Below are 16,010 nucleotides of genomic sequence, written 5' to 3' on the forward strand. Positions count from 1 at the left end.
AAGGACTCTTATTCACTGCTAGTGGGAATCTCAATTGGTTAATCTCAAAACACAGGAGTGAAAAAAGAAACTATAGTATATCTACACAATGGAATACTACTCAGCACTTAGTAAAATAAAGTCATAAAATTTGCTTATACATTCATGAATTTGGAGAACTATGTTGAGCAAAATGTGTCAGAGGGAAAGGTATAGATATGACTAATTGCATTCCTTTATTGGATATTAAAAGAAATTTTTTGCTAAACAGGAGGATCAGTCCATGGCAGGAAGCTTGCCACAAATAGCAGAAGAGTACACTTAGGAAAAAGAAAGTGACCACTTGGAAATTGGAAATTGAAAATGTGAAAGGAGATAATGTGATATGAATGATACCCTTTTAATAACAATATCTCAAACAAAGTGTCTAAAAAATGAATGAATAAGAGAGGGAGAGAGCAAAGTAATATATCTGCCTGAGAGTCAAAATATGAGGAGGTGAGAAAGGGAACTAGGGACATTAGTGACTGGAAGTGTGCAGTGATGAAGAGTGTAATAAATTGTATGACTGAGTCTCAATCATGAACTACTTTGTAACTATGAAAATTAAACCCAATTGCATATTAACAACTTGTAATTATGATATTTAAATAAATTACTTCAAAATAGAGTATAGAAAGAAGTGAGCCGGATTTAAGAGGCCTAAAGAATTAAGTACTGAATCTGCTTGTCCCTTTTTACAGGATTTTCTTAAGATGGGATGAAGAACAGTTAATTTGGACTGACAATTTGAGAAAAATATAATTTAATTTGCCAACACTTTCATAATAAGTTTCTCAATTTTAAAATAAGTAGAGAAAATACCAAAAAAAGAAAAGAAGAAAGAAGAAATTCTTAGCCCTGAAGTAGCCCAAAGGCATATGAAGACCACATTATTTTGAGTTGCAAAACCTGAGCAATCTGAAGAAAAGTAGAGGTATCACAAGATGCAGAAACTTAAGTCCACCAAAAAAGGTCAATAATTCAAAAAAAGAGAAAGCACAGAAGACTTTAAAGGTTTTCATAAGCATATTGAAGTAAATAGTAGGCAGCCAAATAATAAAGTGACTGAACAGGATGATCTAGGACTTTTGGGCGGGTCTAGGGGGAAATAAGGGAGGTATCAAGACCAAATAGGTGTAAGCTCACTAAGTAGTAAGCTAGGCACAGAGGGGACCACTTATTGTAGCAGCCCTGGAGGTGAGGGAAGAGGATATGGGAGGTAGGACAGGAACGGAGGTGGAGGGAGGACAATTCTATGATGGGAATTCTCCTGATTTTATGTTAATATGTACCTAACATATTATTGTCAATGATTTGTAAGCCACTATGATTAAAATAAAAATTAATTAAAAAAAAACGAAAAGAAAAGGAAGTCAGTCAGGTCTCATACAGCCCTCCCAGGTACATTGCCTTTCTCAGGAAAGAATTTCAGAAGAGTGGTAAAGTAAAATCAGATTTTATTTGGAGGCTCTGAGAAAGTGGAAGAAAATGTAAGAAAGATGAAGAATAATACTAAAAAGTGAACTCAGGCTTCTGCAAAGATGAAGAGAACCCAATACACACCCAGCATAAAAGTACACATCTCAAGAGAGTACATGTGGTTGACTTTTTCATGTAAGTGCCATATGCTAGACTGGCAACACATATGTGTGTAGCACATGCACAGGTGCCAAGTGTTCACATTTGCACAGTTACTTTGTTCCAAGTTTGTTTATATAGAGTTTCTCCCAACATGCTCCATGCAGTACTTTCTATGTGGCCATTGCTAGGGTGGTTGCCAAGGAGGAAGAATTGGGATCAGTTGATCTTGGTTTTTTTGTTTGTTTGTTTGTTTCTTTGTTTGTTTTGTTCTGTTTTTTTAACTTATTTATTTATTTTTGGGTCAGACTTGCGGCGGGCGCTCAGGGCTTACTCCTGGCTCTGCGCTCAGAAATAGCTCCTGGCAGGTGTGAGGGACTACATGGAATGCCAGGATTCGAATCATCGTCCGTTCTGGATCAGCTGCTTGCAAGGTGAGCACCTTACCACTGTACCATCTCTCCTGGCCCTGTTTTAGTTTTTTTATATTAGACAGAAAGAATGAGAAATAATGACACTGTAAAAGATATTCACACATAATTACAATTGCAAATGTGTATTGTTTGGGGTAGTATTATTGGGAAGAAATTGCAAATCAAAGGAACAAGAGAAGGTTCTTGATTTCAATATTTATTTCGTTAAATAAATGGCATACTGTAACACATAAGGATAAAATGATCAAGAAGGCATAATACACCCCCCAAAAAATAAAGCATAATAACTATTCTAGCTATAAAAGTATTCATTTGACTTGCTTTGTTTTTAACCATCAGTAATATATAGCCCCAATTTAAAAGTATTTTTATTTGCTTTAACAAGAAATATTCTTTGATGAAGAAATATACTTCCTTAGTTTTTATGTAGGCCTTCTGTGTTTAAAATCTTTAGCAAAACTGAAAATATTTACCAAATCTAGGTTTGGACTCCACACCTTTGAGATATTTCCCCATTCCAGAAGCATTCTTTGAAATTTAAAGACATATTAACTCAAAGGATTGTTATCTTTGTCTGCATGTGAATAGGTTTCTACTTAGAAATACTAAGATTTAGATTTTATTTAAATATCAGTAAATTTTCATGGCAGATATGTCTTACTTGCAGTTTGTTTCATGCTTTAGTGGAAAAATTAGAAGACAGTAAAATTTTTTCTTAGAAGAATTAGGGGTGATTTACAACATTGTTGAAATGATTCTCAAGTAATACATTATATGTTTAAAAATGACAATTCAACATTATTAAATGAAAAAAGTATTCATCTTTTCATTTTCTTTATTTTAAATATAAAAGAGATAATTAGCTAAGTCCATAATATCAGCCATTAAAGATAGCCTTAGGAACCATTAAAGATATTCGAAGTGAAACAAAAAGATATTAATGGGTTGCCTGTACAAAACTACAGTACAGGCTTCTTCTGAGGAAACTGAGCACCTGAAGGGAGCCCTGTCCTACTCTTCTCTGTCTTTCCTGAACTCTGGAAGCTCTCCTCAGAGCCCTGGGAAGCGAACCCCAAAGAAACTACATTCAGAAGCTACCCAGCGAGCCAGTGAGTGAGTAAGAAATGGCTGGATGTGGGGGTTTCCAGGCAGAGTGCTGATTGCTCTACCTGCAGAGTCTCCACCCAGCTGTGCTTCTTCTGAGGAAACTGAGCACCTGAAGGGAGCCCTGTCCTACCCTTCCCTGTCTTTCCTGAACTCTGGAAGCTCTCCTCAGAGCCCTGGGAAGCGAACCCCAAAGAAACTACATTTGGAAGCTACCCAGCGAGCCAGTGAGTGAGTAAGAAATGGCTGGATGTGGGGGTTTCCAGGCAGAGTGCTGATTGTTCTACCTGCAGAGTCTCCACCTGGCTGTGCTTCTTCTGAGGAAACTGAGCACCTGAAGGGAGCCCTGTCCTACCCTTCTCTGTCTTTCCTGAACTCTGGAAGCTCTCCTCAGATCCCTGGGAAGCGAACCCCAAAGAAACTACATTTGGAAGCTACCCAGCGAGCCAGAAACTGAGCACCTGAAGGGAGCCCTGTCCTACTCTTCTCTGCCTTTCCTGAACTCTGGAAGCTCTCCTCAGATCCCTGGGAAGCGAACCCCAAAGAAACTACATTCGGAAGCTACCCAGCGAGCCAGTGACTCTCCTCAGAGTCCTGGGAAGTGAACCCCAAAAATACAGCATTCTGAAGCTGCCCAGTGAGCGAGTGAAAACTACGCATAACCAGTGGGGACCGACTGTGAAAAACTGTGAGTTCTGCCTGTGTGTGTCTCTCTGCTATCCTGTTGCATGAAACTCCTGAGAGTGGGCTGAAAAGAGGCTCCAGAAGGCACTTAGCTCCACTTCGCTATGCAGCCGTGCACTCTTTCTAAAAAAAGAACACCATCACAAGAAGAAAAAAACCACACTAAGAACTGTGCTGGATCACAGAAGCAAGAATTTCTCTCCAGACTGTCTTCTCTACTGCGTACTCGGGCCTAAGATTTGATCCTGTGTGAGGCTTCATCCACGGAGGACTCCCCTGCCTTGGAGGCAAGTCGGCCCATCCAGAAAGGGAGGAGCCAGAGAAGTGTGTTGCCTGCATCATATAACCAATGAATACCACCACAACACGTAGAAAAACCCATAATACAAGTGTGACAATGGGGAAACAATGCAGGCCAGCCTCAGACATAGAGAATGAAGATGACAATTCTGATGACCAGTTAACGACCAACCAACTAATCAATCACTCAGATAAAGGCTTTAGAGTAGCAATATGGAATATACTCAAATAACTCAAAGAAACCATGAATACAGTAGAAAAGAACACTAATAAGAATCAAGAAAATATAAAGACAGAAATCACAAAACTCCAAACTGAAATAATATGTCAACTAACAGGCCTGAAAAAATCAGTAAACGAAGTGAATGACAAAATGGATAAGCTCTGGGACAGGGTATCAGAAGCTGAGAATAGACTTGGGGCTGTGGAAGATGAGATAAATAACAATTTCATACAACAGGAGAGATTGGAAAAAAAACTTAAAACAAATGAACAGACAATGAAAAATTAGTCAAAGAACGGGAACAGATGAAAATAGAGGTCTATGATAAGATCAACAGAAACAACTTAAGAATCATTGGAGTCACAGAGACCCAGGAAGAAAATTTCCAGGAAGAATCAATGGTCAAGAACATCATTAAAGAGAAACTCCCAGAGCTAAAGAATATATGTGATCAAATCCTGCATGCTCGAAGAGTACCAACCAAAAGAGACCCAAGAAAAACCACCCCAAGACACATTCTAGTCAAAATGACAAATCCCACAGATAGAGACAGAATTCTGAAAACAGCAAGATCAAAAGAGGAAATTACATTCAAGCAAGCATCCTTCAGATTTACAGCAGACGTGTCACCAGAAACACTCAATGCCAGAAAGCAGTGGTGGGATATTGTAACAAGATTGAATGAAATGAATGCTTCACCTAGAATACTGTACCCAGCAAAACTCACTTTTCGGTTTGACAGAAGAATACATGGCTTCACAGACAAAAAACAGCTCAGAAACTTCACAGACACAAAACCAGTCTTAAGAGAAAAACTGAAAGACCTAATCTAAGACAAGACTACCCAAAAGGCACACCAAATTTTGAAATAAAGATGGCGTTAAATCGCAGGACAATTCTTTCTCTCAACGTCAATGGACTAAATGCACCAGTTAAGAGACACAGAGTGGCTAAATGGATCAAAAAACTCAATCCAACCTTCTGCTGCCTACAAGAAACGCACCTGAATAGTCAGAACAAACATAGACTCAAAATAAAAGGCTGGAGAAAAGTTATCCAAGCAAACAACACCCATAAAAAAGCTGGAGTGGCCATACTAATATCAGATAATGCAAACTTTATACTCAGGAAGGTTGTAAGGGACAAAGATGGACATTTTATATTAATCAAGGGGTACATAGAGCAGGAAGAATTTACTCTCCTAAACATATATGCACCGAATGAGGGGCCAGCAAAATATTTAAAACAACTGTTGACAAATCTGAAAAATAATATCAACAACAACACAATAATTGTGGGGGACCTTAACATGGCTTTGTCAACACTGGATAGGTCAACCAGACTGAAACCCAACAAGAATATATTAGACCTGAGGAGAGAAATGGAAGAAAGAGGCCTAGTGGATATATATAGGACACTCCATCCCCAGAAACCTGGATACACATTCTTCTCCAATGTACATGGGACATACTCCAGGATAGACTACATGCTGGCACATAAAACATACCTCCATAATATCAAGAGGATAGAAATTTTGCAGACTACCTTCACTGACCACAAGGCTCTGAAATTATTTGTGAACTCCAAAGGGACTCAGAAGAAACAATTTAACACCTGGAAGTTAAACAGCCTCATGCTCAATAACCAGTGGGTCCGAGATGAAATAAAGGAGGAAATCAAAAGGTTCCTGAAAACAAATGACAATAAAGACACAAGCTATCAGAACTTATGGGACACAGCAAAAGCAGTACTGAGAGGAAAATTTATAGCTTTGCAAGCACACAGCAGGAAGGAAGAAGGAGCTTACCTGAGTAGCTTAATGACACAGCTAATAGAACTAGAAAATGCTCAACAAAAGGACCCAAGAATAGGAAGACAGAAGGAAATAACAAAGCTGAGAGCAGAAATCAACGAAGTGGAAACCCAAAAAACAACCCGAAAGATCAACGAAAGCAGAAGTTGGTTCTTTGAAAAAATTAACAAGATTGATAGACCACTGGCAAACCTAACAAAGAAAGAGAGAGAGAGAAACTTGATAACTCGTATCAGGAATGAAAAAGGAGAGATCACTACTGATATGACAGAGATTCAAAGGGTAATCAGAAACTACTTTGAAAAAACTCTACGCCACTAAAAATGAGAACCTGGAAGAAATGGATAAATTCTTGGACTCTTATAATCTTCCACGGTTGAAGGAAGAGGATGTAGCATATCTAAACACCCCCATCACCATTGATGAAATTAAAACAGTAATCAAATGTCTGCCGAAAAACAAAAGCCCAGGTCCAGATGGATTCACTAATGAATTCTATCAAACTTTCCAAGAGGAACTACTGCCAATCTTGGCAAGACTCTTTCATGAAATTGAACAAACAGAAACACTTCCAAATAGCTTTTATGAAGCCAACATCACCTTGATAACTAAACCAGACAGAGATGCTACCAAAAAAGAAATTTACAGACCAATATCACTGATGAATGCAGATGCAAAGATCCTCAACAAAATCCTGGCAAATAGGATTCAATGCCTCGTTAAAAAGATCATCCACTACGATCAATTAGGTTTCATCCCAGGAATGCAAGGATTGTTTAACATCCGTAAATCTATCAACATAATACACAACATCAATAACAAGAAAAATAAAAACCACATAATCATATCAATAGATGCAGAGAAAGCATTTGATAAGGTCCAACACCCATTCTTGATCAAAACTCTCAGCAAGATGGGAATGGAGGGAACCTTGCTCAATATAGTGAAGGGCCATCTACCACAAGCCAGTGGCAAATATTATCCTCAATGGAGAAAAACTGAAAGCCTTCCCTCTAAATTCTGGCACAAGGCAAGGCTGTCCTCTCTCACCACTCCTATTCAACATAGCACTGGAAGTACTTGCTATAGCAATTAGGCAAGAGAAGGATATCAAGGGAATCCAGATAGGAAAGGAAGAAGTCAAGCTCTCACTGTTTGCAGATGACATGATACTCTACTTAGAAAACCCTAAAGACTCTATCAAAAAGCTTCTAGAAACAATAGTCTCATATAGCAAGGTGGCAGGCTACAAAATTAACACACAAAAATCAATGGCCTTTCTATACACCAATAGTAATAAGGATTAAATGGACATTAAGAAAACAACCCCATTCACAATAGTGCCACACAAACTCAAATATCTTGGAATCAACTTGACTAAATATGTGAAGGACCTATACAAGGAAAACTATAAAACTCTGCTCCAAGAAATAAGAGAGGACACACGGAAATGGAAACGAATACCCTGCTCATGGATTGGCAGGATTAACATCATCAAAATTGCAATACTCCCCAAGGCGTTATACAGATTCAACGCTATCCCTCTAAAGATACCTATGACATTCTTCAAAGAAGTGGATCAGGCACTTTTGAAATTCATTTGGAACAATAAACACCCTAGAATAGCTAAAGTAATCATTGGGAAAAAGAATATGGGAGGAATTACTTTCCCCAACTTTAAACTTTACTACAAAGCAATAGTTATCAAAACAGCATGGTATTGGAATAAGGACAGACCCTCAGATCAGTTGAATAGGCTTGAATACTCAGAAAATGTTCCCCAGACATACAATCACATAATTTTTGATAAAGGAGCAAGGAAAGCCTCTTCAACAAGTGGTGTTGGCACAACTGGCTAGCCACTTGCAAAAAATTGAACTTAGACACCCAGCTAACATCATGTACAAAGGTAAAATCCAAATGGATTAAAGACCTCGATATCAGACCACAAACCATAAGATATATAGAACAACACATAGGCAAAACTCTCCAGGACATTGAGACTACAGGCATCTTCAAGGAGGAAACTGCACTCTCCAAGCAAGTGAAAACAGAGATTAACAGATGGGAATATATTAAGTTGAGAAGCTTCTGCACCTCAAAGGAAATAGTGCCCAGGATACAAGAGCCACCCACTGAGTGGGAGAATCTATTCACCCAATACCCATCAGACAAGGGGCTAATCTCCAAAATATACAAGGCACTGACAGAAATTTACAAGATAAAAACATCTAATTCCATCAAAAAATGAGGAGAAGAAATAAACAGACACTTTGACAAAGAAGAAATACAAATGGCCAAAACACACATGAAGAAATGCTCCACAGGGGCCGGAGAGATAGCATGGAGGTAAGGCGTTTGCCTCTCATGCAGAAGGTCATCGGTTCGAATCCCGGCGTCCCATATGGTCCCCCGTGCTTGCTAGGAGCAACTTCTGAGCATGGAGCCAGGAGTATCCCCTGAGCAACTGCCAGGTGAAACCCAAAAACCAAAAAAAAGAAAAAAAGAAATGCTCCACATCACTAATTATCAGGGAGATGCAAATCAAAACAACAATGAGATACCACCTCACACCACAGAGAATGGCACACATCACAAAGAATGAGAACAAACAGTGCTGGCTGGGATGTGGAGAGAAAGGAAACCTTATCCACTGCTGGTGGGAATGCCGTCTAGTTCAACCTTTATGGAAAGCAATATAGAGATTCCTCCAAAAACTGGAAATCGAGCTCCCATACGACCCAGCTATACCACTCCTAGGAATATACCCTAAGAACACAAAAATACAATACAAAAATCCCTTCCTTACACCTATATTCATTGCAGCACTATTTACCATAGCAAGACTCTGGAAACAACCAAGATGCCCTTTAACAGATGAATGGCTAAAGAAACTGTGGTACATATACACAATGGAATATTATGCAGCTGTCAGGAGAGATGAAGTCATGAAATTTTCCTATACATGGATGTACACAGAATCTATTATGCCGAGTGAAATAAGTCAGAGAGAATGAGAAAAACGCAGAATGGTCTCACTCATCTATGGGTTTTAAGAAAAATTAAAGACATTCTTGCAATAATAAATTTCAGACACAAAAGAGAAATGAGCTGGAAGTTCCAGCTCACCTCAGGAAGCTCACCACGAAGAGTGATGAGTTTAGTTAGAGAAATAACTACATTTTGAACTGTCCTAATATTGAGAATGTATGAGGGAAATGTAGAGCCTATTTAGAGTACAGGCGGGGGTTGGGTGGGGAGGAGGGCGATTTGGGACTTGGGTGATGGGAATGTTGCACTGGTGATGGGTGGTGTTCCTTTTATGACTGAAACCCAAACACAATCATGTATGTAATCAAGGTGTTTAAATAAAAAAAAAGGACTTTACACAAAACAGAACAAAAGGAACATGATTTAGAATAAGTTGATTTGGAACCATGTTCTTCTAATATCCAAATTTGTGAGAAGTATGTTGATATTTTTGTTGTCATTTAAATAAATAATGAGCAAATTTTAAATAAAAAAAACTACAGTACATCTTCCATCAAATTCTTTGTATTAATTTTGTGAACACTCACACACACAAAAAAATAATATTTGAACCCGAAGCACAAAATGAATCACATTCAAAATTATGTTTAATAGACTTTCAAAGGAAGCTCTATCGGTTTCAATTTCAACAGTTACATTTATTTTAAAAGGCCAAGTTTACTACCAAGACCTTGTCACTCTGCATTTTTAGAGATAAAATTTAATAGTGGTTTAATAGAATGTATTTATTCATTACATTAATATTAATTATGTTAATATATACTCAGATTTAATTTTTAGTTATTACATTATTTGTCTTATAATGTTAGTTTCTATTTCTGTTTATAGTGGTTTATCCAGGTTTGCTAATCCTTTTATTCATATAATGCCCTTGAAAGTTACATTTTATAAAAGTTCAATGCATCAAGTGCTTTTAAATATTATAATAAACTTAAAATATACACTTTACCTAATGATTCTTTTCATTTACCTCTTCTTAAATTTAAGAGTGAATGTTATATACATACACAATGGACTTATTGTGAACATGATGATTTTCATTTTATGGTACATCACACACAAATATTAAGTCTCCAGGAGAAGCTGTGATGGTGGCCAATAGAAATGGCAAGCTCCAATAACATTTTTTATCCCTTTGTATACATGGGATGCAGGTGTCATAATTAGATTTGACAGCTTGGGTTTAGAATTCTAAAGAAAAAGCCAAAGGAAAAGGAGTCAGTGAAGTAGAAAGAAAAAACGGAGCTGAGGGAATGCCTTTGTGAAATAACATGGATTGGAGCCAGAAAAATTGACAGGACTTGGCTCCAAATAATTCTAGAAACTTTATCTCTGCCATATCTGAATATCTATAAGCTGAAAGGGAAGACCTGAATGGTATTCCATAATTCCACTGGGGTTGAGGTAGGTACTTTGCTTTTAAAAAATGACAATAATCACAATCTCCTAAAATTTAAATTTGGGTACAAGATTTACACCATGGAAATGTTGAAATACACAATCTCTGTGCTACATTGTTTGGTTCATATGAGCTACATGTAGATATATATGATAGAATATAGATTATAAAGAAGAATTATCTTATCCTAAGTTTTAATTTGGGGGGGGATTTAAAACATTTCCAAACTTGTCATGTAATAAGCCTCAAAGTCTATAATTAAAAAAGTAACACTGGTTACTCTAATAAATGAAAAGTTGTTTCTTATACATTTTAAATGTATAAGAAATAAATGTTAATATATTTGTTAAAAAACTTTATCCAATGGATATATATCCATTATATCAGATTTTGCTCTTTTTGGTTCTTGAGCCACACCCACTGATGCTCAGGGGTTATTCCTGGGTATGTGCTCAAAAATTGCTCCTTGCTTGTGGAACCATATGGGAGGCTGGGGGATCAAACCATGGTCTGTCCTGGTTATCCACGTGCAAGACAAATGCCCTACTGCTGTACTATTGCCCTGGCCCCAAGGATGCTTTTCTTTTACTAATTTTATATTCACCTGTATTATACAAGAATAATTCTGATGGCAAATACCTATATTCTAGGAAATCAATTCTATATCTTAACAAGAAATCTATTTTAACCTATAAATTATAAGACTTATAACTATATATATAAAGTACAAGTGTATACCTAATCCCCTAGAGCCTAAAATTTTACAGAATCATCACTTATAATTCCATCCTTATGCATCGCAGTCTTTCTGACCAAGACAACATCAACCATTAGAGCACTACCAACCAACACTGTCACCAACCATCAGAGAGTTACTAGAAACTGTCAAGTGTTACCTCGCCTCCACCACACTTCCACCACAGAACAACATTATCATATATCAGAAAATAACCCTTAAACTTCTACCATGTACTTCTCCTCTTGGCCCTCATCTCTATGGTCTTTGAATATTATTACCATGATATCATTTTTTTAATATCCACATATGAGTTTGGTGTCTATCCCTCTCCTTCAGACTCATTATACTAAGCATAATGTTCTCCAAATCTATCCATGTATAAGCAAATTTTATGCCACAAATAATAGGTGAGTACAATTATGATAGAGAAGGGACCACTATGATAAATAATTGGAAACAATAACTCTGGACAAGAACTGAGTGCTGAAAGAAGATAAATATATTAAACTTCAGTAACAATATCTCAAACCACAGTGAAATATTTTTAAATCACAGTGAAAGAAAAATAGGAAGAGAGATTCATTGTGTATCTCACAGTGATTAAATAGTTTATTTGTAAAATAAAAGAAGCATGACATTAAATTATTTATATTGATTAGTAATACTATTTTAATAATTCAAATATAGAATACTTTTGCATGCTGTCTGGAAAATTTAGAATCAGATAAATTTTGCAGTATTTTCTGTAAGGTAGCACAAAAGTCATGTTCTGATATTTTAGATTCAGTCAATACTTTAAAAATAATAGGAAAGAATATTTAGGAATCTTAGTAAGAAATAAATCAATTTACAGTAAATGCTGTTAAATTTATTCTCTCATGGAAATATACTTAAATATACTAGGAAATTGTCATCATGGGGGGCTAGAGAGATAGTAAAGTAGATAAGGCTCTTGTCTTGTATGCTACTGACCTGGGTTCAGTTTCTAGCACCACATATGATACCTAGCCTCTTTGGGAGATCCAGGAGTACCCTGTACTGACAAGTGTGATCCTCATCTCCCCTTAAAAATTTTATATGATTAATACTACCTTTGAAATGCATATAAATTATACGTGTAATTTCTTTTTTTTTTTTTTGGTTTTTGGGCCACACCCATTTGACGCTCAGGGATTACTCCTGGCTATGCTCTCAGAAATCGCCCCTGGCTTGTATACGTGTAATTTCTAAGCAAAATATGAGTAAAACATTATATAAAAATTGTATTCTTTGAAATATTTGTATTATTAAAAATTTTAAATACCACATTTGCATGGAGGAAAAGCAAATTGAATTGTGTATGATTTGGTATAAATCAAATATTAGATGGTAAAAAATTGATTTATGTAATGCCTTTAGTTTCTTTAACTAATTTATTTTTACCATGGCCTATTTTCTATCATCTGATCTAATAAATAAAATACAAGAACTTTACATACTAATTTTCTTTATAGGGATGAATTTAAGCCTGTTACTGTTTTTGTTTCTTAATCCTTAATAGTCAGTGACTTACTGATTAATGAAGGTATGCACAGAAAGGACTGTAACTAATTCCCCATTCTATATAGTTTCTTATCATAAAATGTCCAATGGCAATCTAGTGTTGCTTCTTATTTCAAAAGGACAAAATCTGTAACAGCTGTGATTTATTTGGCTTATTTCAGAATAAATTTCCTAGAGTCATGTTAAGGGACTGTTCAAATGATTTTTGTATTGCCATCCTATATGCAGCATTTATTACAAATAACATCTACAGGAAAATAAATTTAATTCAGTAAATAGCCAAAAATTAATTTGGCATTACTTTAATATTAAATACAAATTACAAATGAAAAGCTGTTTGATCTTTATACAGAATTGTGCTTCCTTAGAAAAGTGCATACCTGGAATATTTCACATGCCAGTACTCTATCTTAACTGAAGAGTAAGATTTATATACGAAGGCAGGGATTTCTTTTATCATTACAAACAACTAAAATGTTACAAATGAATGGCACAAGAATAAACAGAAATAAAATAAAACAATCCACTTTAACCAGCACAATTTTCCTAACAGCTCCTCCTTGAGAAGATAACATCATGTGGCATTTCTCAGGAATGATAACACCTCTACTAAGTAGAAGAGCTGATATTAGTTTAGATGACTTAGAATTGCCTTGGGCACTTAAATAACTGCATGTGAAGGCATATTCTTGGTATATTAATTCATCTAATATCTAAACATTCTTTGTTTAAATAGAAAATGGTCACAAACTTTCTTTTTATCTTGTAAAACAGAAAAAAAAGACACATGAATATGACTTGATGCAGAAGTGAATAAACACTCTTATCTTCATCACTGTAATGGAGACTCAAACTGGCTCTAAGGTGCAAGGTGATATTCTATTTGACATTGGAAATTATTCATCAAGTGTATCCTTAAACATATTACTGTTTCCAATCTTCAAAAGTTTACCCAAAGGAGAGCTAATTTAACAGACTGATTTGATGAGAAGAGAATTAACTTTTTCCCTAGTAAATGCTACTTTTAATAACAAAACTATTTATTTTTATATAACTTTTGTGTATTTTAAGTATTTTTATTTAAGAACCATGATTACATAGGGCTGAAGAGATAGCATGGAGGTAGGGCAATAGCTATGCATGCAGAAGGACAATAGTTCAAATTTCGTCATCCCATATGGTCCCCCAAGCCTGCCAGGAACAATTTCTGAGCATAGAGCCAGGAGTAAGCCCCAAGCACTGCCAGGTGTGACCCATAAAACAAACAAAAAAAAATTTAAAAAAGAACCATGATTACAAACATGTTTTCAATTGGATTTTAGTTATAAAAAAGAACACCCCCATTACCAGTACAACATTCTCACCACCAATATCTTCCAATTCCCTACTCCCCCTTCCCTGGCCTATATTCGAGACAGACATTCTATTTCTCTCCCTCACTACCATTGTCATGATAGTTGTCAGTGTAGTTATTTCTCTAAGTGGACTTACCATTCTTTGTGACTCTTTGTCGTAAGCTTTCTATAGTGGGATTTCCAGCCCTCATCTCAAAGTTCTCTGGGTATTATTGTAATAATGTCTGTTATTTTCTTAAAACCCAGAAGAGTGAGACTATTCTGTGTCTATATCCTTCCCTCTGATTTATTTCACTCAGCATAATAGTTTCCATGTCCATCCATGTATAGTAAAATTTCATGACTTTATTTATTCTGACAACTGCCTACTTTTTCATGTGTAAATGTATCATAATTTCTTTAGCCACTCATCAGTTGTCAGGCATCTAGGTTGTTTTTAGATTCTGGTTCTTGTATATAGTGCTGAAATGAATATAGGTGTTCAGACAGCATTTTTGTATTGTGTTTGAATAGTTAAAGAAACCCTTAGGAAAAGAAAATGGGAGGCATCACTTTCCCCTACTTTAAATTGTACTACAAAGCAATAATCATTAAAATAGCATAGTACTGGAATAAAGGCAGATTCTCAGATCAGTGGAATGAATTGAATATTCAGATAATGTTCCCTAGACATACAATCAGTCAGTGATAAAGGAGCAAAATAGAGCAAGGAAAGCCTCTTCAACAAGTGGTGTTGGGACAACTGGTCAGCCACATGCAAAAAAGTGCAACATTCCCACCACCAATAATGTTGCACTTGTGAAGGGAGGTATTCTGTTTATGACTGAAACACAACTACAAACAAGCTTGTAATAATGGTGCTTAAATATATATTTAAAAAAGTGAACTCAGACCTCCATCCATCTAACACCATGCACAAAGGACAAATCCAAATGGATTAAAGACCTTGATATCAGACCCAGACCCATAAGGTATATAGAAGAACCCGTAGCTAAAACATGCCATGACATTGAGACTAAAGGCATCTTCAAGGAGGAAATAGCACTCCCCAAACAAGTGGAAACAAAGGTAAACAGATGGGACTATATTAAGCTTCGAAGCTTTTGTACCTCAAAGAAAATAGTTATAAAACACAAAAGCCACCATAGAATGGTAGAAACTATTCTCCAATATCCATTAGATAAAAAGTAATACCTAACAAAAACAAGGTACTGACAGAACTTAAGAGGAAAAAAATCATCTAACCCCATAAAAATGGGGAGAAAATGAACAGACACTCTCAAAAAAGAAATACAAATGGTCAAAAGGCCCATGAAAAATGCTCCACATCACTAATCATCAAGGAGATGCAAATCAAAACAACAATAAGGTACCATCTCACACCACAGAGACTGGCACACATCACCAAGAGTAAAAACAATCAGTGCTGGTGGGGATATGGAGAGAAAGGAACTTTCATTAACTAACTGCTGGTGGGAAACCATCTAGTCCAGCCTTTAAGAAAAACAACAAAACACACACACACACACACACACACAAATAAGCACAAAATAATCTTTTTTTTTCTTCTTTTATCTAGTTTTTGTCGATTTCTTTGTTTTCGTGTAGATATTTAAGTAGTTGTCCTTTTTTTACTTATATATTTACTTTTTCTTTCTTCTTTTCTTCCTTTTTGTGCTCTGTCATGTTTTTTATCTCAAGACCATTGCAATTATGTGGTGCATATCTTTATTGCTGCAGTGCTCACTGGATATCTTATTTGATACT

This window comes from Suncus etruscus, chromosome 8 (assembly GCF_024139225.1).
Source record: "Suncus etruscus isolate mSunEtr1 chromosome 8, mSunEtr1.pri.cur, whole genome shotgun sequence".
Classification (NCBI taxonomy): domain Eukaryota; kingdom Metazoa; phylum Chordata; class Mammalia; order Eulipotyphla; family Soricidae; genus Suncus; species Suncus etruscus.